The sequence below is a fragment of the Hemiscyllium ocellatum genome, chromosome 4, assembly GCF_020745735.1.
Source record: "Hemiscyllium ocellatum isolate sHemOce1 chromosome 4, sHemOce1.pat.X.cur, whole genome shotgun sequence".
Taxonomy (NCBI): domain Eukaryota; kingdom Metazoa; phylum Chordata; class Chondrichthyes; order Orectolobiformes; family Hemiscylliidae; genus Hemiscyllium; species Hemiscyllium ocellatum.
In genome coordinates this window covers 86,121,508-86,144,512 of record NC_083404.1, presented here as the reverse complement: position 1 = coordinate 86,144,512, position 23,005 = coordinate 86,121,508, and the positions used below count along the sequence as shown (strand labels likewise).

The 23,005-nt window shown below is 39.5% G+C and overlaps 1 protein-coding gene across 3 annotated transcripts in view; it reads left to right on the top strand.

The window, feature by feature from the left end:
• Positions 1-23,005, top strand: part of trappc9 (trafficking protein particle complex subunit 9) — a 607,852-nt gene that overhangs the window by 560,240 nt on the left and 24,607 nt on the right. The window lies entirely within an intron of this gene.

Sequence of the window (23,005 nt, the reverse complement as noted above, 5' to 3'; positions counted from 1 at the left end):
GAAAGTGAGGACGGCAGATGCTGGAGATCAGAGTTGAGAGTGGGGTGCAGGTCAGGCAGCATCTGAGGAGCAGGCGAATCAATGTTTTGGGCAAGAGCCCTTTTGGATGTGCAGGAAAATCTCTGCCGGATATAGAAGGATCATTTGGGGCCTTGGAAGGAGGTGTGGGTGCAGGTTTTACACCACCTATGGCAGCAAGGGAGTCTAACTGTTGTGAATACACCAGCCCATAACAATATCATTAGGAATGAGCACTGTAATTCTTGTGAAGGTGAAGTCCTATCTTCATATCAAGTTTATCCTCCATCATGTTGTGTGGCAAAAGCACCATTCTAACTGAACAGACTTCAGATGAGTCAAGCAACTCTGAGCAGGGCATCGATGAGGTGCTGCATGCTATCACAATGAGTAGAATTATATTCGATAACAATCTTTAACTTGATGACCCATTATATTCTCCATTTTGCCATTAATATCAGGATGGAAGATCAACCCTGATTCACAAAGTACAAACAACAGATACATCATGCAGTGGACTGGACTATGCAATTCTACAACCAATGGATTAAATCTAAGCTCTGCAATCCTGCTATATCCAATTGTGAATAGTGAAGACAGTTGAAAAACTAACTGGAGGTGAGGATTCCACAAGTATCCCATCCTCACTGATGGGGAAGCCAAGCACTGAAGTGCAAAAGACAAGGCAGAAATATTTGTATCTATCCTCAATCTAAAGTGTTGAGGGATGATCCATCTCGATCTCCTTCTGAGGTGTCCAGCATCATCTATGCCTATCTTCAACCAATTTAATTCACCCCATGTGATTGTCAGGAAACAGCTGAAGACACTGGATACTGCAAACACTACCCTGACAACTTTCTTGTAATAACACTGAAGGCTTGAGCTCTGAAACTACCTTTGCTCTTAGTCATGTTGTTCCAGGACAGTTACAACATTGGCATCTACCCATCAATCCAGAAAATGACAGGTATGTCCTGTGCACAAAAAGTAGAACAAATCCAATTCAGCTAATCCCCACTGTTTCTATATCATCAGAGCACGCTTGCAAAAGGATAACTTTCTCATTGTCACTCAGTTTGGTTTTTGCCAGGATCACTCAATTCCCTGGCTTTATCACACCCTTGATCCAAAATTGGACAGAAATGTTGAACTCCAAAAATGAAATGGTAGTGACTGATCTTGACATAGAGTCATAGAGATGTACAGCACGGAAACAGCCCCTTCGGTCCAACCCATCCGTGCCAACCAGATAGCCCAACCCAATCTAGTCCTTCCTGCCAGCATCCAGCCCATATCCCCCCAAACCCTTCTTCTTTATATACCCATCCAAATGCTTTTTAAATGTTGCAATTGTACTAGCCTCCACCACTTCCTCTGGCAGCTCATTCCTCTGCATGGAAAACGTTGTCTCTTAGGTGTCTTTTATATCTTTCCCCTCTCACCCTAAACCTATGCCCTCTAGTTCTGGACTCCTCGACCCCAGGGAAAAGACTTTGTCTATTCATCCTATCCATTTTATAAACCTTTATAAGGTCACCCCTCAGCCTCTGCAAGGAAAACAGCCCTAAGCTGTTCAGCCTCTTCCAAAGCTTAAATTCTTAATGTCAATGGCCCATACAGGGATCGACCCACAATCTTGGCATTATTAGCACCACGCTCTAACCAACTGAGCTAACTGGACAGTTAGAACATAAAGGTTGCATTTGATCAAGTATAGCATCAAGGAGCCCAAGCAAAACTAGATTCAGTTGGAATTAGGGAAAACTTTCTGCTTTTTGGAGTCACACCTGCTGCAAAGAAAGATTTTTTGTGGTTGTTGGACATCAATCATCTTAGCCCCAGGACATCACTTTGGGAGTTCTTCAGGGTAGGGTACTTAGACCAAATGTCTTTTGTTGTTTAATCAACAAGCTATCCTCCATCTTAAGGCCAAAAATAGGGGTATTCACTGATGAGCACATATGTTCAGCACACTTTGTTACTCTTCAAACACTGAAGCAGTCAGTGTCCATATGCAGCAAGACCTGGACAATACCCAGACTTCAGCCAATAAATGGCAAATAACATTGCCTGCTACTTGTGTGGCATGAATCACCATCTCTAACAAAATGATTGAATCTAACAATTGCCCTTTGATATTCAATGGCATTACCCATTATTCTATCTTCAGCCTCCAACATTTGAGGGGGTGCCATTAACCAAAAGCTGAACTAGGCCAGTTATATAAATACTGTGTCTACAGGGGCAGGTCAGAGATTAGGAATTCAACAGCAACTAACACATCTCCTGTTTCCACAAACCGTGCCACCATCTACAAGGCGGAAATCGGATGCGATGGAATGCTTTCCACTTGCCTGGATGGGGATTCTCTAAGAATATTCAAGAAGCTTGACATCATGAAGGACAAAGCAGCATTCTTGATTGGCACCCTATCTACCAACTCGAATAATCAGCCTCTTCACCTGATGCCAATGGCAGCAGTATGTACATACCATCTGCAAGATGCTTTGTGAAAACTCATCAAAGCTTCTTCAGGAGTACCTTCCATACCCCCAACCTACACATCTAGGAGGAGAAGGGAAGGAGATGCATGTGAATATCACCATGTGCAAGTTTTTCTCCAAGTTGCATGCTGTCTGGACTCAACTATATTGTCGTCTCAGTATCATGTTGTAATTCTGGAAAACATGTCCCAACTGCACTTATGCTAACTACTGCAGTTTAAGAAGGCAGCTCACCATCACCTTCTTTAGACTAATTAGGAATGGGCAGTAAATGTTCCACATACCTTTGTACAAAAAACAGTCATGGGATCATGTACATTTGAGAAAGTTGAGTATAAGAAAAGGTTATGTATTGACCTTGCTAGTGTAAAATAGAAGCTAGAAAGAAATCACTAAGTTAAGTTGATGCAAGTCAACAACTATCAGATTGCTTTATACAAAGGAATGCTAAGACAAAGAGACTATTGGACCTTCTTGAAGAAGGACATATTTTACTATGAAGTGGTGTGTAGTATATTGAAAATCATTTGTCTCTCTATCTTTGATTTGTTTTGAAGTGTTGTTTGAATTGAATTAGCTTTATTGTCGCATATACTCAAATAAGTACAGAGAAGTTTATAAGTCGTCACTTACAGCACCATCTTAGGTACAGCGATACCTAGGTACAATCCTTAGTTACAGATTAGAGAAATGAAGAAAAGTTACATTCCAGCCATATACAATGTGACCATATGTCAGAAAAAACAAGAAGCAAAGTTAAAAAGACAGAAATCACAGTCTCTCTCCAAAGGTTCTCTGCAGCAGACCAATACAAGGGGCCCACATGGTCTGACCACTGATGCTGCCACGCTCCGCACTAGGCCACTGGTCGGCATACCTGCTTTGAACCTCTGGTCATTAGCATTCCTGCTCTGGCCACTGGCATCTCCGTCGACCCTGCTTCGTGATTTCGAGGCTGGGGCCGGGTGTCCGATGCGGGGAGAAGGCGCAAAAATGAATGAAAAACAACATGCAGAGCGGAGGAGCTCCGGCTGAAGCATCCTACTCCGCTGCCATCTTACCGGTTTGTGTTATAAAGTTTAAATCTAAAGAAGAGAGGGGACTCTAAATTGTTTGTTAATTGTTTTATTAAAGTTAATTATATCATGGGGGTGAGCATTGATTAAATATCTTGAGCAAGTATAAATATAATCATAAGCAGATTCTTATCGGGGTCTCAGTGACTTTGACTCTGGCGAAGTCAGAGCCAGACAGGTCCAGCAAGACCAAATTCCATTGGCAGCATCTTGCACCATCTTTTGTACTTTACACAAACAGCATGGTGAGTTTTTTTGCTTGGCAGCAGTAAGTTACCAATTAAGGAAAAATATAACTTGTTAAATGCCTTGCTGATGGCCCAACTCCCATCATTAAAAGTCAGCTTTCTATCTTAGCAAACTTGTGAACAAGCTAGATGTTAGGAAAATTCAATATAGAAATCATAGCAGGAATCTGGCAACTTCAGCTTGCTGCTTACTCCAAACAACCTTCATGTTGAAAATCAAGCATCAAAATCTGAGGGCTCAATGCACACCTGCAACAGACTGCCATTAGCACCTGATACATGACCGCTCCTTAGACCGTCATGGCATATCTGTAATCCATTTATAAGATGCTTCGACATATCAGATCTGCCAGGCTGAAGCAACTCAATCTGCTTACTGTGCATTCAGGGACATATACCCAACACATAGACTGGACTAGGCTACATTTTCAGGCTCTTCACTCACTGCAATAGCACTCAATGTGAGTCTACTTGAATGCTCACAGCATTCCTACTTTGTCTTACCTTTTGCACTTGGCCCCCTCAGCCAGAAGACACCCTGTTCATATTACTTCTGTCCAGTCTTGCTGTTTAGCTCAGATGCATATGGCGGAAGCTCATCATGGTTGTCAGCAGATCTCAGTCAAGTCAAGGGATAGCTTTCAATCAGGCGGTTCTAGTACAGTCCGTCAAGTGCCAACTCCGATACAGTGCAGGGGCTTTGCAGTGGTCAGTTAGCCACACGAGGCTGTCAGAATCAGGATAATGTTCATTTAGAGTGAGCAGTCATATTGCAAGTAGCCTACCACCCATCATGAATCTTTCTGTGCTAGTGGGAGCTGTTTTCACCCTTGGAATGGAGAGAGGCAGGTGAAAGTGAATGGTGCAATTACGCTGGTAATGTGACCTGTGTAAGAGAGTAGGAAGTGTAGAGGATATGTATGGTTAGTGGTGTTTGGGAGTTGGGGTGGGTGAGAGTAAGTAGTGTGTTGAAATTGTATGCAATAGTGAGAATTGTCGAAATGAGCTTTGATGGAAGGTGGATACACTAGCAGAGATAAAGTGAGTATCAGAGAGCAGATGGTGGCATTTGGTATTGTCATTGACCACCACCTTGTGCATTCGTCCAGATGGCTGAGACTGCCTTAATCCAAGTGGCAACCTCAGATCAGTCTGGCATGATCTGAGCTCATAGTTTTCATTGCTGGTTCTAGGAGAAGAGGATGTTCTGCCCAGCAACACCCTGTCCAGCAAAACCTCTCCATGCCAGTATTGAGGTCAGCCAACTGGATCGATCAGGGAGCCCTAGTTGACATATAAAAAGGGTGAGTGCCAGACTTACTGAAGCTCTGGTGCCTGACACTATATAGCAATACTGTAGCCAAGGACTGTTCATGTGTAAATGAAGGGTGACTTGGTGATGGGATACCAGCCTCTGGAGTTATTGCATCAACTGCACATAGGGCACCAATTTCTCCTTATCTGTTGTGTACAGGGAAAATGTCAGGAGATAGGCAGGGCATCTCTGGACTAATAATAATTGGCAGATGTACAGCAGGCTTTTTAAGATGGCACGGGCATAAGGGATCTGATGAATTCCTGGATATCCACTGAATAGTGAGTTGTTGAATGGCACATGGTAAAATGAGGCTGGAACTGGTTGGCAAGGAGGTGGGGTTGGCAGTCAAGATCAGTGTAGTGCTGGAAAAGCACAGCAGGTCAGGCAACATCCGAGGAGCAGAAAAATTGATGCTTTGGGCAAAAGCCCTTCATCAGGAATGCGCTGTTGGCAGTTAATATGGTAAGTTGGAAAGATACAGTGCAAAAACGTTCTGGGTTTCGCATTGGAAGTCCTTCCAAAGCTAGTACAATTCTGAAGGAGCCGAAATACTTTAAGATGTAGCCCACAATTTGATAAGTCTCCCTTTACATTTTTATTTTACAATGCCCCTTTTGAGGGGGTATCAATTTTCTAATTAGCCTACTTGTTAGTTTTGATTTCTTGAAAGAACATTAAGAAAATTATTTGGGACGAGAATGTTGGTTAAGACTGAGACAGACATTTATAATATTGCATTCTGTAAATAAATCACTGAAGTAAAAGATTAACATCTGCTTTTCTACTTTATCAATTGGCTTCAGCATAAATTACAATGATGAAGAGAAACTATGTCTAGATGACAGCTTTGGTAATGAGTGTACATCCATATGAGGTCAGAACATGATCAGTGATGAATATGATAAAGGCAAGAACTGAGTGGTTGGATAAACTTGCAAGAGAACTAACAATGAAAAGAAAGTTTTCATTGCCAGGATAATGGGTCATGAAAGGGCTGAAGAATTCATGATGTATGGTAACAGTATAAAATATATTGCACTTTTTTTTCCACATTTTCTCACAAAGCAAATATGCATGCACATCTTTAATTTCCAGCTGTTGTGTGAGTAATTTAACCATGGAGAATATACCATATTGGAATAATATATAGCTTGTGATTTAAAATATAAATGAGTTAGTGGTAATAAATTGTGATTTAAACAACATGGATTTAATTTTGGATAATAGTGCCGTATTGTGTTCACAAAGAACTACAATCAAGCTTCCATCTGTCCTCTTGCATGGATTTCAAAAGATCTCAGCTGAAAAGTGTGGTATGGAAAAACACAGTCGATCAGCCAGCCTTTGAGGAGCAGGAGAGTAGATGTTTCAAGCATGAGCTGTTCATCAGGGGGTGGCCCAAGAGGGCTCAAAGATAAGCAGGGAGTGTGGTGTGGCTGGGCAGAAGGTAGCTGGAAATGTGATAGATAGGTGAAGGTGGGGGTTGATGGTGATAGGTCAGAGAGGAGGTTGGAGTGGTTTGGTGGGAAGGAAGATTGATAGATAAGGCAGTTTAAGAGGGTGGTGCATAGTTGGAAGGTTGGATCTGGGATAGGCTGGGTGGGGGGGAGGGGAATGAGGAAGCTGTTGAAATCCCATGTGGTTGGAGGGTCCCAAGGCAGAAGATAAGGCGTTCTTCCTTCGGGTGTCGGGTGGCTGGAGTTTGGCGGCGGAGGAGACCCAGGACTTGCATGTGCTTGGTGGAATAAGAGGAGGAGCTAGAGTGTTCGCCCCCAGGGCAGTGGCGTTGTTTAGAGTATGTATCCTAGAGATATTCTCTGAAACGTTCCACAAGTTTAGCATTGGCGTCCTGTCTCCCCAATGTAGTGAAGACCACATCGGGAGCAATAGACACAGTGGATGACAAATTTGAAAGTACAGGTAAGCCTCTGTCAGATGTGGAAGGATCCTTTGGGACCTTCTGCATTTCAGAGAACATCTCTGGGGGACACGCACTAAACAACTAACCCAACTAACAGCACTGCCCTCTCGAACTGTCCTGCCTATCCACTCCACCCTCCTCTCCGACCTACCACCAAAATCCCCCACCTTCATTTACCTATCGCATTCCCTGTTACGTTTGCCTCCCTACCCGCCACCTTTATCTCTCAGTCCCCTTGTGTCACCCCCTCATTCCTGATGAAGAGCTTATGCTCAAAATGTCGACTCTCCTGCCCCTCGGATACTGCCAGACCTGCTATGCTTTTCCAGCACCACACGTTTTGACTCTGATCTGCAGTCCTCACTTCCTCCCATAATGACATTTCTTTGAAAAAGAGCATGGGCATTGTTCCTGGAGCGCTGGCCAGAATTTATCTCCCACCCACTAAGTGAAGCAGATTATGTTACCATTATCACATTGCTGTTTGTGGAACCTTGTTGTGCATCTTGTTGTTGCTACATTGCAGCAGGAAATACACTTCAAAAGCGCTTCATGACTGTAAAACATTTTGTTACATCTTCCTGGTTGTGAAAGATGCTTTAGTTTTGTTAACATGGACGTTTCTAAAATTGTGGTCAAAATTTATAATAAAATCTAATGTCTGTTATTTCAATATGAGCTTGCTCTTTAATTGTCATGAAAAACCTGTGAACAGATGGTTTGTAAACACACGCTGCATTAAAATGGCATTCAACCAAACATCTTGGGTAATATATTAAAAGATTTTCAATCACATTAAAGCACAAAGTGTTAGCCATTGCTCAGTGGTAACACTCACTTATGCAGTTGCAAATCTCAATATAAAGGTTTGAATGTCTAGTTTGATGCTACAGTGCAATATTAGATTAGAGTAACATTGTCAGAAGTGCTGACATTTGATTGATATGTGAGACCAAAGTTCATTCTACCTTTCTGCTTGAGAAACCCAGCAGGTTTGGCAGCATCTATAGAATCATAGAATCCCCGCAGTTCACAGATAGGCCATTTGGCCCATCGAGTCTGCACCAATCCTCCAAAGAGCGTCCCACCTAGACCCACCCCATCCTCATAACTGCTTGTTTACCATGGCTAATTCATGGCTAGCTTGAACATCCCTGGACACTGTAGGGTGATGTAACATGGCCAATCGACCCAATTTGCACATCTTTATGATTGTGGGAGGAAACCATGGCACCCACAGCAGATACGCCATAGACACAGGGAGAATGTGTGAATTACTCAACGGCAGTCAACCATTGGTAGGATCAAATCCAGGCCCCAATGCTAACCACTGTGTCACCATGCTGCCCTATCTGTGGAGAGAAAACCAAGTTAATGCTTCAAGTCCAGTCTGAAACTCTATTGTCTCTTTATAGGTGCTGCCAGAGCTGCTGAGTTTCACTGAAAAATTCTGTTTTCATTTCTTTCAAATCTCAAGCATCTGAAATTCTTTGTTTCATTTCTTTTGCCTCTTCACTGGATGTGAAATATTCCATGACACCACTGCATTGATCAATATGTATCCATCATATAACAGCACAAGAATGGATTACTGGTTGTTATCACATTGTTGGTCATGAGACCAGCAAATTATGTGCAATTTGACTGTCATTTTTCAACAATCATTATTACAACATTTAACATCCTTCAAAAGTTTTTCATTGGCAATTAATCACATTGGGGTATGTATTGTTATTGAAGTTAATATTTTCTGCTATACCTGAGGAGGAAAATGTGCTGACTGGATGATCTTTATTGTTTTTGGTACTCTAATAATACTCAACTCCAGACAATTTGAAAACTGATAATAAAGGTGATAATGTTGAAAGACTGATGTAACAAGAAGCAAATTTAAATAAAAACAAGGAATCCTGATATTTGCTGCCAATTGATACCACCTGAAAGAGAAGAGACAGATCTATAGTTAGAGATCCTGCTGAACCTTTCATTTCATTAAATAGTTTGCATTTAAAATATTTTCTTGTCCTTTCTTTTCAAGACTGCTGTATAATTCTAGAATTTTGTTTTATTTCAGAATTCCCACCACTTCAAGTATGCATTTTATTTCCCCTTTTAAATGGTTTTCTGTGATGAATGTGTTGATCTCAACTCCTATAATAGATGGGGGAATACATTTGCTGCCAGTCTCCAAGCTATAGAGAATCAAGTCTATACATGGTTTCTACTCCTTATCACTGTTGTCAGTCACTGCTGAAAGCTGAATCTGCGGAATGTATTACCGCAATTGAATAGTTTACTGAAACATACATGAAGAATACAGTAAAAGGTACTGAATAACTGCTAGCATTTGTCTAATTGTACCACAATTTGAGGAACCAAATCAGTTTTTTATGCACAAGATGTGGGTATCTCTGGCGAGACCAGCATTTATTGCCCATCCTTAATTGCCCAGACTTGAGAGTCAACCACATTGCCATGTGTCTGAAGTCACATATAGGCCAGACCAAGAAAGGATAGCAGTATCATTCCCGAAAGAACTTTAATGAACCGGGTGGGTTTTTCCCAACAATTAGCAGCAGTTCAGTGGTCATCATTAGACTGTTAATTTCAGACTTTTGTTATGGAATCATAGAATCTCTGCATGGGAGCAGTCCATTCAGTCGATCGAGTCCGCACCACCACTCTGAAGAGCATCCCACCCAGACTGAACCCTGCATTTCTCATGGCCAATCCATCTAGCCTGCACATCTTTGTAAGGTGGGCGGAAATGGAGCACCCAGAGGAAACATGGGGAAAAATTGCAAAATCCACACGGTCATCCGAGGGTGGCATCAAACCCAGGTCCCTGGTGCTATGAGGCAATAGTGCTAACTGCTGAACTATCATGTTGCCCTTTTGAATTCAAATTCCACCATCTGCCGTGGTGGGATTTTGAATCCTGGTCCCCAGAACAATATGTGGGTCTCTAAATTAATAGTCGAGTGATAACACATTAGACCATCACCACCTCTGAAGCTGTGTTGAGTTTGCTTTTCTTGTATTAAAAATATCCTTTATATTAGAAAACAAAATTGCCGTTGTTTTTAATCAGGCTGAAAATTCATCCTTTTGTTTGAGAATATGTAAATGTAATATCAATAGATTAATATTTGCTAAGATAAGAACATACTAAAAGCTCTGTAGTATTGTTATTGATTTTTCTATTCACCATAATTTTGACACAAGTTTTTTTTTTGGAATTTAGTTATCTTTAAAGAGTAGGTATAACTTTACCAGATAAGTGTACTTTCAAATAGCAAAGATATGGTCTGCGTGCTTAAACTCAACTCACAGCATGAGAAGCTAAGCAAGAGAAGTCCCAGGCTATTCATTATTGAAAATTTATTGCATTATATATTTTTGGAATGAAAGTGGTTGAGTTTCTCTATTAATATTCTACAGTATGTTTTTATTATTTGTGACCAGTATAACTTGGTAAGGGATGGATCGTAATTGTCTTCCTTGTCGTCTGTTTTTCATGAATAATTCTGAGTTGAATGATTGAACATGATAGATTTAGTTTCTGTTCCTTCTTTTATTCTGCAAGCAGGAGCCAGTCATTGCTGTGAAGGAATAATGTCAGACATGTAGCAAAACAAGTTGTGACTGCTTTCACAGAAAATTCCTCACTTAGATATCTGTCTCTATTAACCTAATATGTGATTTTCAAAATTATATTTCACCTACTCACATGAGTGCAATTTGTCAGTTGTGAATTTACCTTCTCAGAATAGCCTTGCTCAGATTTTTTTTTAATGCATATGCTGAAACTCTTGCCAATCTGTCTGAAAATATTCACACATGGTCAATTGCTTGTAACCCACATTTGAATTTGAATGCACTTTGCAACATAAAATATTTGATTAAAAAGAATCATTTAACAGTTTTCACATTTCTGCTAACTGGTACATTTATAAACTGAGAATTCAGAATTAATACAAAGTTATTTTAGCTCCTTAAGTGATGAGACACATTTTGAGGGAGGGGGAAACTGTGAAACAGCGTTAATATCACCTGAACTACAAAGACACCTGTGTTTTCACAGCTAAGAAGAAAGGTCAGTGAAGTCAGTGATTAAGTTTATGAAGACGAAAAGAAATTGAAGAAAACAAGCCAAAATGGAATCAAATTCATGGTAATAGGACAATCAAATGTGAAAATATTTTGAGAGGTCGAAATCAGTAGCAGTGGTAATTAAAATTGTGTATGATTGTATTTGTAGAATATCTTGTGGATTTGAATTTTTTTTTATTCATTCTTTAGATTTGAGTGTTTGTTGATAAAGTAGTTTTTTTTATATTCCCTGTTTATTTGTCTGTTTACCTGGAAATGAGATGAATCAAAACTTAATGGAGAGTTTTGACTGGGCTAGATGGAACTGATTATAGTTTGAAGAAGATGCAAATGTGGATCCTGGAATTTTTGAAGGATCCATTTATAATGGGATGTTGGATGATGGGACCAATTTTGTTTCAGCAAGTGGTGATTTGTTTTGGAATGTTGTAAGTTGCCTTCACTGCTTAGGTAGAATTTATCACGACTTTCAAAATATGAGCAGAGTTTTTATAACAGAATATTCAATGTGGATTACCCTCAAACTTCAGTGAGATGTTCTTAATGAAAAAGAAATATTTTTCTCGCCTTGCAATTACAGGGCAAGGGCCACGTTCGGTTAGTTGTCTGGGAGACTTGGGTATTGATCAAATTAATACCAATACTCTGGTGTTCATTCCTCATTTAAGCTGAAGCAGACTCAGACTTGTAATAAACAAATCATGGCATTTTGCAGGGGTTCAGGAAATAATCTGTAAAAATTTCAAGTTAACATGGCCTGGCAATGAAATGCACTCTACTAAGTGAATTAAATACTGTTGTCCTTGGACAAAGTGTCGGTAAGTTGCCACTTTGATTTACTACAGTCCATGCGGTATGAATCTCCCCATAGTGCTTTTTGAAAGGGGATTTCAGGACTCTGGCCCAGGAACAATAAATGAATAGTGTAACAGTTCCATATCATGATCTTATTGGAAGGAATCTTGCAGACAGTGGTGTTCCTTTGCATCCAGTGCCTGTACTATGATTGGGTTCAAGAAAGTGGCAGGTAAGCATCATAGTAATCTTTTGTTGTAGATTCAAAAGTTACCTGTTATTTAATCATAACATACACTAACTAAGTTACAGATCAAAATTTCACTTCAGCTACATGGCTGCTAGAGAAAATTGGTTTAAATAGATGTGATCTGAAATCACTTCCCAATGTTGATGTAAATGACCTTATTTACATTTTCACATTAATCCTTTATATTCTATTTCCCCATCCAAAATCTCCAACTGCATCTGTGATTCTCACAGTTGTGGAAGTTTCACTAGTCTGTCTCACTGTATTCACAGTTCTCTGAGGAGACTGATAATTCAAAATGTCCATACATTCTCTTGAACTTTGTTGGGCAGAATAATCAGATGATACCAGTTCACCATTCAGGCTACCTTCCCAGCCCTGATGAACTTGTCAATTATATAGATGTTCGCCAGTGCACTTCTTTTTTTTCACACATTCCTGTTTCTGTCTCTACAAGATAAGATTGCAGATGTAACATTTTTTCAAGAACTTGGCCTTGTTGGTTTTGATCATGAATCTACATGAACTCTACAGCTTTGGAGATCTGGTAGTTTGTGTCCATAGTGGCAATTATTGGAATTCTATCATTGTAATGACAGTAAAAGCTATCTTGGTTGCATGTTCACATTAATGCCTCACACTACACTGCCCTTATTCAACCAGGCAGTACATATCATGAACTTAGAATATGCTGTTGGGTTAATCACAAGTATCCACATCACATGAACTAGAGTAATTGAAGAAGGCAGCTCATCACTATCTTCTTGAGGATAATTGGAGATAGACATTAAATGCTGGCCTTATCAATGGCACCTACCTCGTAATACTTTTAAACAAAATAATGCTTCATTTTTTGTGAACCAGAAATAATCTTGGTGCATGTCAGATTCATATTCTCTGAGCATTTTTAATGAAAAAAAACCTGGCACAAGCAGCTGTTTTGAGCTAGTCACTCCCTGTGTGCCAAATAACAGCATCAAATGAATGCCTTGTTTACACAAAGCAGGTGATTCCTTTTTCAGATTGTTATGAATCAAAGCTAAAGATTGACACTAATCATGAATATTCAAAATTACCAATCTGTATTTGCTTCTACTTGGTTGTGTCAGTTTATTTTGAATCTGGCTTTCAGATTTTTCCTTTCAAATTACTTAAAGGGAAGAAGGGTAAAGAAACAAGGTAAACTACATATTGGCTGATTACAAGCATATTAACTGACATCTGCTTAGAATGTACCTCTCATCTTTTTCTAAACTGCTGAGATGTAATATTTCTCTGTACAGTCAAGTCATTAATGCTTTTCATTAATTCTGGTTCATTACATTTCTATCCTAAACAGGTGAAACTAAGCCTTGAGTTGGCTTTATTTCTGGCATTGTGTACACAAGCAGTATGCTGCAGTGCAGTAACATGTTTATTTAAGGATCGGTTATATAAAAAATCAAAACTGACCATAGAGAGGGAAGGTTTCAATGGCAGTTGGAGTGTAATCAATATGAACAACATATAACAAACCCTCACTTTTATTTCAGGTTTTCAAACACCAGAATTTATATTCTGTGGATAAACACATAGATTTAATCCCTTTATAAAATATAAGGACTTTATGATGGTAACTGATTGAGTTTTCTTTGTTCTTTCATGTGATATGGGTATTGCTAGGAAGGCCATTGTTCCCTTGAACAGACGGTTTACTAGGCCATTTTAGAGGGCAGTTAAGAGTCGGTTACATTGCTATGTGGCAGAAGTAAGACAGATAAGGACAAGAGGGTTATTTCCCGAAAAGAGTTGAGTGAATAGTATGGGTTTTTTAAATGGCAATTGACAGTTTACCTTCTCTGAGACTAGCTTTCAATTCTATATTTATATTGATTGAATTCAAACTAATGCCCATAGAGCATTAACCTGGCCGTCTGAATTTCTAGTCCAGTGTGACATCACGATTACACCACTGTGTTCATTTCTTGGGAGTAATCTCTTCATACAGAAAGTTAATTTGATGTGAAATAATATATGAATAATAGTATTCTGATTAGAATTTTTATAATTACTTATGAAAGTATTAAAACAACATATATAACAATATCATTTTTTTTTAATGTTGATGCACCATGGTTAAGGACCATAGCCACCAAAGCAAAGAGGAGGCAAATGGAATTGTAGAGGTTTTGCTGTCCTGAAATTTGTTATGCAATCTAGTTAAAATATTTATAACTCTAATACTTTACATATTTAGAGTTATGTTGAAACTTTTTCATACAATGTTTTTACTTTTTTAATGACTTAGTTTTCAAAGTTTATGTTAAAGCCATGAACTTTAGCTTGAATATTTGTGACTGAGATACTTTCCACTTGTGTCACCTTTGGCTAAAGCTGGTGATTAGTTTTCATTTGATGGAAACTATTTCAGATTTAATTCTTTTGGTGACCTCCTGTCAATTTTGAGCTTCAATTTTAAATCAGGTAGCAATGAAATACTGAAAGAACTTTCAAATATTTATGTATTGACTATTCATGTTTCAACCTCCCTGATGTCTGAATGGAAAGTCCACTTTCACTGTGAATATTCCGTACTGAGGGAATAAAAAGATATCCAACTGAACATCGTAGGATGTGAGATTAATGTTGTTTTGCAGTCACCAGAGTTTATGTAGAAGTATTGGATGTGGAAGAGGATGTGCCTCCCTGGAAATGCTGCTGCAAAATGAAATGTATCTGATGTGGAGGGTTTTTCTGAAATAATTTTTGAGTTTTATGTTGTCTAAGTAGATTCAACTTTCTGCTGTGTGAATCACAAGCAGCAAGTTTTCAATACTCCGGAGAATCAAGAGTGTTAGAGGTGTGTAAAGTGTTTGTAAAGTAATGTCAATGCTGACACTGACTTTATGAACATTTTACACATTGTCAAACACTCTTGGTCACCTGCAGAAACATATTATCTGACACTCCACTTGCACCAGTCGTATGATCTTTTGATTCCTGATGAAGGGCTTTTGCCTGAAATGTCTCTTTTTTTTTCACCCCTGTTCCTTGGATGCTGCCTGACCTGCTGTGCTTCTCCAGCATCACTCTAATCTTGACTCTGATCTCCAGCATCTGTAGTACCCACTTCCGTCCAGTTGATCTTTTTATCTCTCTACCCTTGATCTATCTGCCCATAAATTCTGTATGTGTACCCTCCTCTCTCGCTGCATTTAATGAAGGGGCTGCACTCCAATAACTGCTGTGATTTCAAATAAACCTGTGGACGATAACCTGGTGGTGTGACTTCTGACTTTGTCCAGGCTCATCTTGTTAAACCTCCTTTCCATCTTCTCTAGTGCAATCACAACCTTCCTATAATATGGTGACTCGAACTGCACCCAGTACTCCAGTTGTGACCTAACCAGTATTTTATACAGTTTTAACGTAGCCTCCCCAATCTCAAATTCTATGCCGAGGCTAATATAGGCAAATATTCCAAATGTCTGCTTAACCCCCTTATCTCTCAGCTTTTCTGTCTTCAGGTCTGATCTTCTGTACTTTCCAGTATAGTGTACCATTCGTAGTGTAATCCCGTGTTGTGTTAGCCCTCTCAAATTGTAATACCTCATACTTTTTAGGTTAAGTTCCATTTCCCACAGATCTTCCCATCTGACCAGTCCGCTGAGATCCTCCTGCAGTTTAAACCTACTCTTGTCAACCATTTATCACCCTACCAATTTTTGTGTTGTCCATGAACATAATGATCAGCCTTCCTGTGTTTCAGTCTAACTCATTAATGTCACCATAAATAGCAAGGATGCAGTACAAGCCCTGCAGAACCCTGTTGTAAATAGAACTCCAGTCATAGAAATCTTCCTCTGCTATCACCCTCTGCTTCCTGCCTCTCAGCTAAGTTTGGATCTGATTTGCCACTTTGCCTTGGATGCATATGGGCTCTTATTTTCTTAACCAGTCTGTCATGAGGAGTCTGATCAAAAGCCTTGTTAGACACATCAAATGCATTACCTTAATCACTACTCCTGGTTACCTTTTTTTCTCTCTAATTTCCCCAGCTGCTGAAAGGACCTCTGAGGTCTCCTGTTCCTAGGCTCTCCCACAAGGGGAAACAACCTGTCTGCAATTGCCTATCAAGTCCTCAAAGAATCTTTCTTGTCTCCATTCGGTCACCTCTCATTCTTCTTTATTCTAAGAAGTATAGGTCGAACCTACTTAAGCTTTCCTCATTAGGCATACCTTCATACTGATATCAGCCTAATGAGCCTTTTCTGGACTACATCCAAATGCAGTATATCCTTCTTAGATAAAGGACCAAAACTGTTCAGTGTTCTAGCTATAATTTGATTGATGCCTTTTACAGTTTTATCAAATCCTGCCTCCTTTTATATTCCATTCCCTTTAAAATAAAGGCCAATATTACATTTGCCTTCCCAACTAACCACTGAATTTTGATGCTAGTTTTTCATGTTTTATGGTCAAGGACTTGCAAATTCTTCTATTTCATAGCTTTGTGTAGTCTTTCATAATTTAAATAATGTTCAGCTCCTTGACATAGGACATAACCTCCCATTTCTGCGCATTATATTCGACCTGCCAAGTTTTTGCCCACTCGCTTAATCTGCCTATATTCCTCTGCAGATTCTTTGTGTCAATCTCAGTACTCGCCTTCCCACATGTTTTTGGGTCATCTGCAGACTTTGTTATAATACATTCATTTTCCTCATCCAAGTTATTAAGATATATTGTAAATAATTGTGGTCCATTCACTATCCCTGTGGCACTCCACTACTTGTCATCCTGAAAATGCTCCCCTTATCCCAACTGTGTCTGCCTTCTGTTTGTTGGCTAATCCTCGTTCCATGCTAATATACTAGCTCCAATATCAAGATCTTTTAGCTTATTAATTAGCCCAATGTGTGGTACCTTTTCAAATGCTTTCTGAAAATCCAAATATATTCTATTCACTGCTTCTTTTTGTGCTACTTGTGTCTGTTAGCTGTCACAAGTTGGGTCCTCAGAATGGCATAAATACTTGAAAATAAATTTCAAACAGATTTTTTTTTCTCAGGACAAAGTCATTTCATGCAATCCTGGTAACTTCTTGGTCTTTGTTATATCACAAACACTTAATAGTAAATCTTCAACTTAGTGGTAAATCAAAGATGGCAACTAACATGATTTTCATGTTTGATTGGTTTGTATTTTCCTTTTCATTTGTTAGCTGTTTACTTCCTTTATTATTTTGTAGTTTACTGAAATTATTGAATAAACAGATTGAAACCAAATCTAATATGTGGATAACTCCACAACTGTACCCTTGAATTGCTTCCCCAATTCCATCCGCTCATCCAACTAAACTCCTTGATCTTACCGACTACCTCCCAGATTTGATCATCCCATTAACCAAATGGCCAGAGTAAACCTCCAGCTGCACTCCACTAACCCAAACCAACTCCCATCCTAATCATCCACCACTTCATCCTCCCCAGCCACCCTACCCACTCATCCATCTCCCTACTTCACACATCTTGCCGTTTCACTCACACCCAGTCATTGAATCACCCATTTATTCAACAATTCAATAATTTGCAGACTGAATCTTTAAACTTAAATTATGGAGGCTAGTGTCATAAAAGGGGCATGTTTACTCCTCTGCAAATGGGTTCTTCAAGACGCACCACTGCATATTCCTTGTGTAGCAGTAGAAATCTGCAGCACTATCTGGTTGAAGGAAAGACTAGTGCAATGAGAAACTGCTTTTTATTGTCACTGCTTGGAAGATTCAGGTTATAGTATTCTATAATATAGACTTCGGTCTGAGTCTTGCCGGTCTCCAACACATTGGCAGACAAGTGGTGTCAAGAGTCAGTTTGTTGGTTAACTGGAGATTTCATTACTTGACCATTAAAGTATCATATCTCTCCATTTTAAAAGCGATCGTACTTCATTTCAAAAAGACAGTGAATCCTGCAGATAGCAGTCTTCTCTTTAAAAAAAAGCAGTGAGTTCCAGTTTTCCAAAAGAATGATAAGCAACACTATTACTCTCATCTTCTAACCTGTCATATGCTACTCCTCTGGTTATTTTCTGTACCCATTCATGACAATTTAACAAAGGCAAAATACTACGGCTGCTGGAAATCTGAAACAAACACAAAGACTTTGGAGAAGTTCAGCAAGCACGTCAGCCTCTGTGGAATTTTGAGTCAGGTCTGTCTCTTCAGAACAGAAGAAGAGGACTGAAGAAGAATAATATACAATTTTAAACATTCTCTCCACATATGTTGCAAGGCCTGCTGAGTTTTTCAGCATTCTCTATGTTTGTGACAGCACAGTGATCTCTTAATCTGGATCCTCAACTCTTTGATGTCCACTACTTTTAGCTTTGCTAGTTTACAAAATGCCCTGTTCTATCCTTTTTAGATCCAAAACAGATTATGCTTAAATTGAAATCCATTTGCCACAGTTTTGCGCCTCATTGGTTTAACATTCTCTTTGTAATTTTTCATGACATTACTTACAATATTTCCTGTCATTGTGTACTTTGGGCATGTGGATTTCTATCCTGTCATCTAATTTGTTGATCGTTGCCATGAATGTTTCAGGTCCCAACATACCCCATTACTGCCAATTAGAAGATCTGCCAAACAGTCCTGCTTTCTCCACTTCTCGGGCAATTTCCAAACTGGAAATTGTCAATAATTTGAGTTCAACTCCATGGCTTCAACTTTAGCTGACAAACTCTCTCAGAAGAGACTATCAAGTACCTCTGTAAGACCATATCAATAATATCCATGAATAAAGCTCTGTCCATTAGAATTTGATCGATATGTCAGGCTCTTACATTCATCTTTTGAAGATGAACCAGGACACTCTCCTTAATTTTAAAGTCCAGCAACTTACTAAATGACAGATGTTAAGCTAACTAGTCTAAATTTCTATCACCTGTCATCTTTCTTAAATAATGACTACATTATTTTCAAATTCAAATAATCAGATCACAATTAGGGAGAACTTTCAAAGATTATCATGCTAATGTTCTCACCCACTTCTTTTAAAAGCTTAGTTTGCAAACCTTATGATCGCGATTTGCTATTCATACATGCCACAAATTTCTCCATTACTGCTATTTTTCTCTCGAGTCATAGATTCAAACAATATGGAAACAGACCCTTTAGCCCAACTCATCCTTGCCAACCAGATATCCCAAACCGAACTAGTCTCATTTGTCTGCATTTGGTCCTTATCCCTCTAAACCTTTCCTATTTGTGTACATGTGCAAATGTCTTTTAAATGTCGTATTTGTACCCGCCTATACCACTTCTATATACAGCTGATTCTATATACAGACCACCCTCTGTATGAAAAAATTGTGACTTGGGTCCCCTTTAAATCTTTTCCCCTCTCACAATAAACCTATATCCTCTAGTAATGTGTGTTTTGGAGGGGACCTTGTAGTGATAGTCTAGGGATGTACAGTGCGGAAACAGACCTTTCGGTCCGACATGTCCATGCTGACCAGATATCCTAACCTAATCTAGTCCTATTTGCGAGCACTTGGCCCATATCACTCTACACCCTTCCTATTCATATACCCATCCAGTTGCCTTTTAAATGTTGTAATTGTACCAGCCTCCACCACTTCCTCTGGCAACTCATTCCATACATGCACTACCCTCTGTGTGAAAGAGTTGCCCCTTAGGTCCTTTTTAAATTATTCCCTTCTCACCCTAAACCTATGCCATCTAGTTCTGGACTCCCAGACCCCAGGGCAAAGATCTTGTCTGTTTACCCTATCCATGCACCTAATGATTTTATAAACCACTATAAGGTCACCCCTCAGCCTCCGATGTTCCAGAGAAAGCAGCCCCAGCCGATTCAGCCTCTCCGTATAGCTCAAATCCTCCAATCCTGGTAATATCCTTTTCTGAACCCTTTCAAGTTTAACAACATCCTTCTAACAGGAGGGAGAACAGAATTGCACACAGTGTTTCCATGTATTTTGCGACTAAGGTCACAAGTTTGGAAAGTCAAGGAACCTTGGTGAGCCATATACTTACGCCTATATGCTAAGTGATCATGTGAGTGAATATGGACTCTGGTGGATAGGGTGCCAGTCAAGCAGGCTGATTCATCCTGGATGCTGTTGAGGTTCTTGTGTTGTTAGAGCAGCGTACATTCAGGCAAGTGGAGAGTATTCTATCACACTCCTGACTTATATTGTGTCAGTGGTGCACAGGAGATGAGTTACTCACCATAATATTCCTTGCCTTGACTTGCTCTTGTAGCCACAGTATTTATTTGGCTGGACCAATTCAGTTCAGTTTCAGTTTTTATTTTATCTTTGTTATTTTTGTATCTTGTGCTGCTTCTACATTATTCAGCATTGTTATTGACTGAAATATTTTGTAAATGTAGTAAAGTTATTCAGAAAATTTTGAACTCCGAAATGAGCGCTTTGAGCTCCAAGTAAATCATTGATTAATTCTGCAAGTAAATAAAAAATTCCTTGCTTTCATGAGGACATGTATCTTCAATGCAAGTGGTGCCAATGCAAGGGTATACAATGCATTTTAAATTTTGGCATCCAATATAGAGTAACCATGCACAAGTGCATGAGGGATTGCTTAGAGGGTAATGCTTTCTGTGCCTCAAAAATGTGCAGAAACAGCCATCCTAGAAAACCTTTCAATCAAGTACTACTGCATTGCAACTGCATCAGTTCATTTTATGGTCTCTCCATGATATCGCTGATCCTTAGTGAATTTTAGACTGCATCATACTGAGAGATTGTGGTTACTGAAGCAAAATTGTCTGTTTCACACAGGATGCTTGTATGAGAAGATTTTCAGCTCTTTAATTCTGGATAGGTTCAGAATCAGCTCTGAAAAATGATTGAGACAGTTCCTGTACCACTTCATACACTATATCATCAGTGTCCCTAATTATTTAAAATTAATATAGATTATATTCCCTACAGTGTGGAAACAGGCCCTTCAGCCCAACAAGTCCACATCAACCCTTCCAAGAGTAACCCCATCCCCTCTGACTAATGCATCTAACAACTATGGACAATTTAGCATGGCCAATTCACCTGACCTGCACCTCTTTGGAATGTGGGAGGAAGCTGGAGTACCCAAAGGAAACTCATGCAGACGTGGGGAGTTTGTGCAAACTCCACACAGACAATCGCCCAAGTCCGAAATTGAACCTGGGACCCTAGCGCTGTAAGGCAGCAGTGCTAACCACTGAGCCACCATGCTGCCAATATATTACTCTAGAAAACAATCTCGCTTTCTAAATATGTTGCAAATAATGTGTCATTTCACTTACACCTCAGAACTTTGTTTCATAGTGGTAACTTTGAAAGAAAGAATTTAGACAATTCGATACTGCAGATCATGTCTGGCAAAGAAAATATTCTCTAAGACATGATTATGTATTAACTTCACAGCATTTACTGTTATTGAACTATCTCATGCAACTGTTGTCCAAGACAATCTGTCCAGTTCTCTGGACCCATTTTTCTTCATTCTGTGCTAATAATTAAATGCCTTTTTCAAGCTTACAATGCCACTTTTGTAGTTATATCTTTATTTGGCAGGATATTTCAATTATGATAAATTGATATTAAGTAGATATCTATGGTTGTAATTTTATTTCAGTTGATAGAGTTGGCAGAGGGACATCATCATAATACGTGGTAGTGTATTTGGTTTATTTTATAGAAAAGATTACATATCCATCCAATAAAACTGTAGTGTATTATGTTCATACATGCACAAGACATATAATTTATAAATTATCCCATCTTGTATAGGTGTACCTTTTGAACACAGTGTGGCAATGAATCATGCACCACTGTTCTAGTCTTTGGCAAGTTAGCTGATTTTATTTCTACATATGTGACAGTTGAGTTCAATATCCTTCGGTTGGAGAGTTGAAAAGTTAAGTTTCAGTCCCTGAGTGATCTTTGGGGACATAGAGTCATAGAGGTGTACAGCATGGAAACAGACCCTTCGGTCCAACCCGTCCATGCCGACCAGATATCCCAACCCAATCTAGTCCCACCTGCTAGCGCCCACCCCATATCCCTCCAAACCCTTCCTACTCATATACCGATCCAAATGCCTCTTAAATGTTACAATTGTACCAGCCTCCCCCACTTCCTCTGGTAGCTCATTCCATACACATACCACCGTCTGTGTGAAAATGTTGCCTCTTAGATCTTTTATATCTTTCCCCTCTCACCCGAAACCTATGTCCTCTAGTTCTGGACTCCCCGACCGCAGGGGAAAGCTTTTACCTATTTACCCAACCATGCCCCTCATAATTTTTTAAACTTCTACAATGTTACCCCTCAGCCTCCGACGCTTCAGGGAAAATAGCTCCAGCCTGTTCAGCCTCTCCCTGTAGCTCAAATCCTCCAACCCAGGCAACATCCTTGTAAATCTTTTCTGAACCCTTGCAAGTTTCACATCTTTCTGATAGGAAGGAGACCAGAATTGCATGCAATATTCCAATAGTGGCCTAACTAATGTCCTGTACTCAATACTCTGATCAATAAAGGAAAGCATACCAAATGCCGCCTTCACTATCCTACATCTGCCAACTATGTATATGCAGCGACAGGGAATCACATCTCACAGCAATCGGTACTCGAAGCTGGATCAGAAAAACAATTTCTCTACCTGTAAAACTGCATTCTATATATGCTTTTAGAACAGAGGCAAGAGGGAGAGGATTAGAATAGTAATACAAACTCAAAAGTTTGTAAA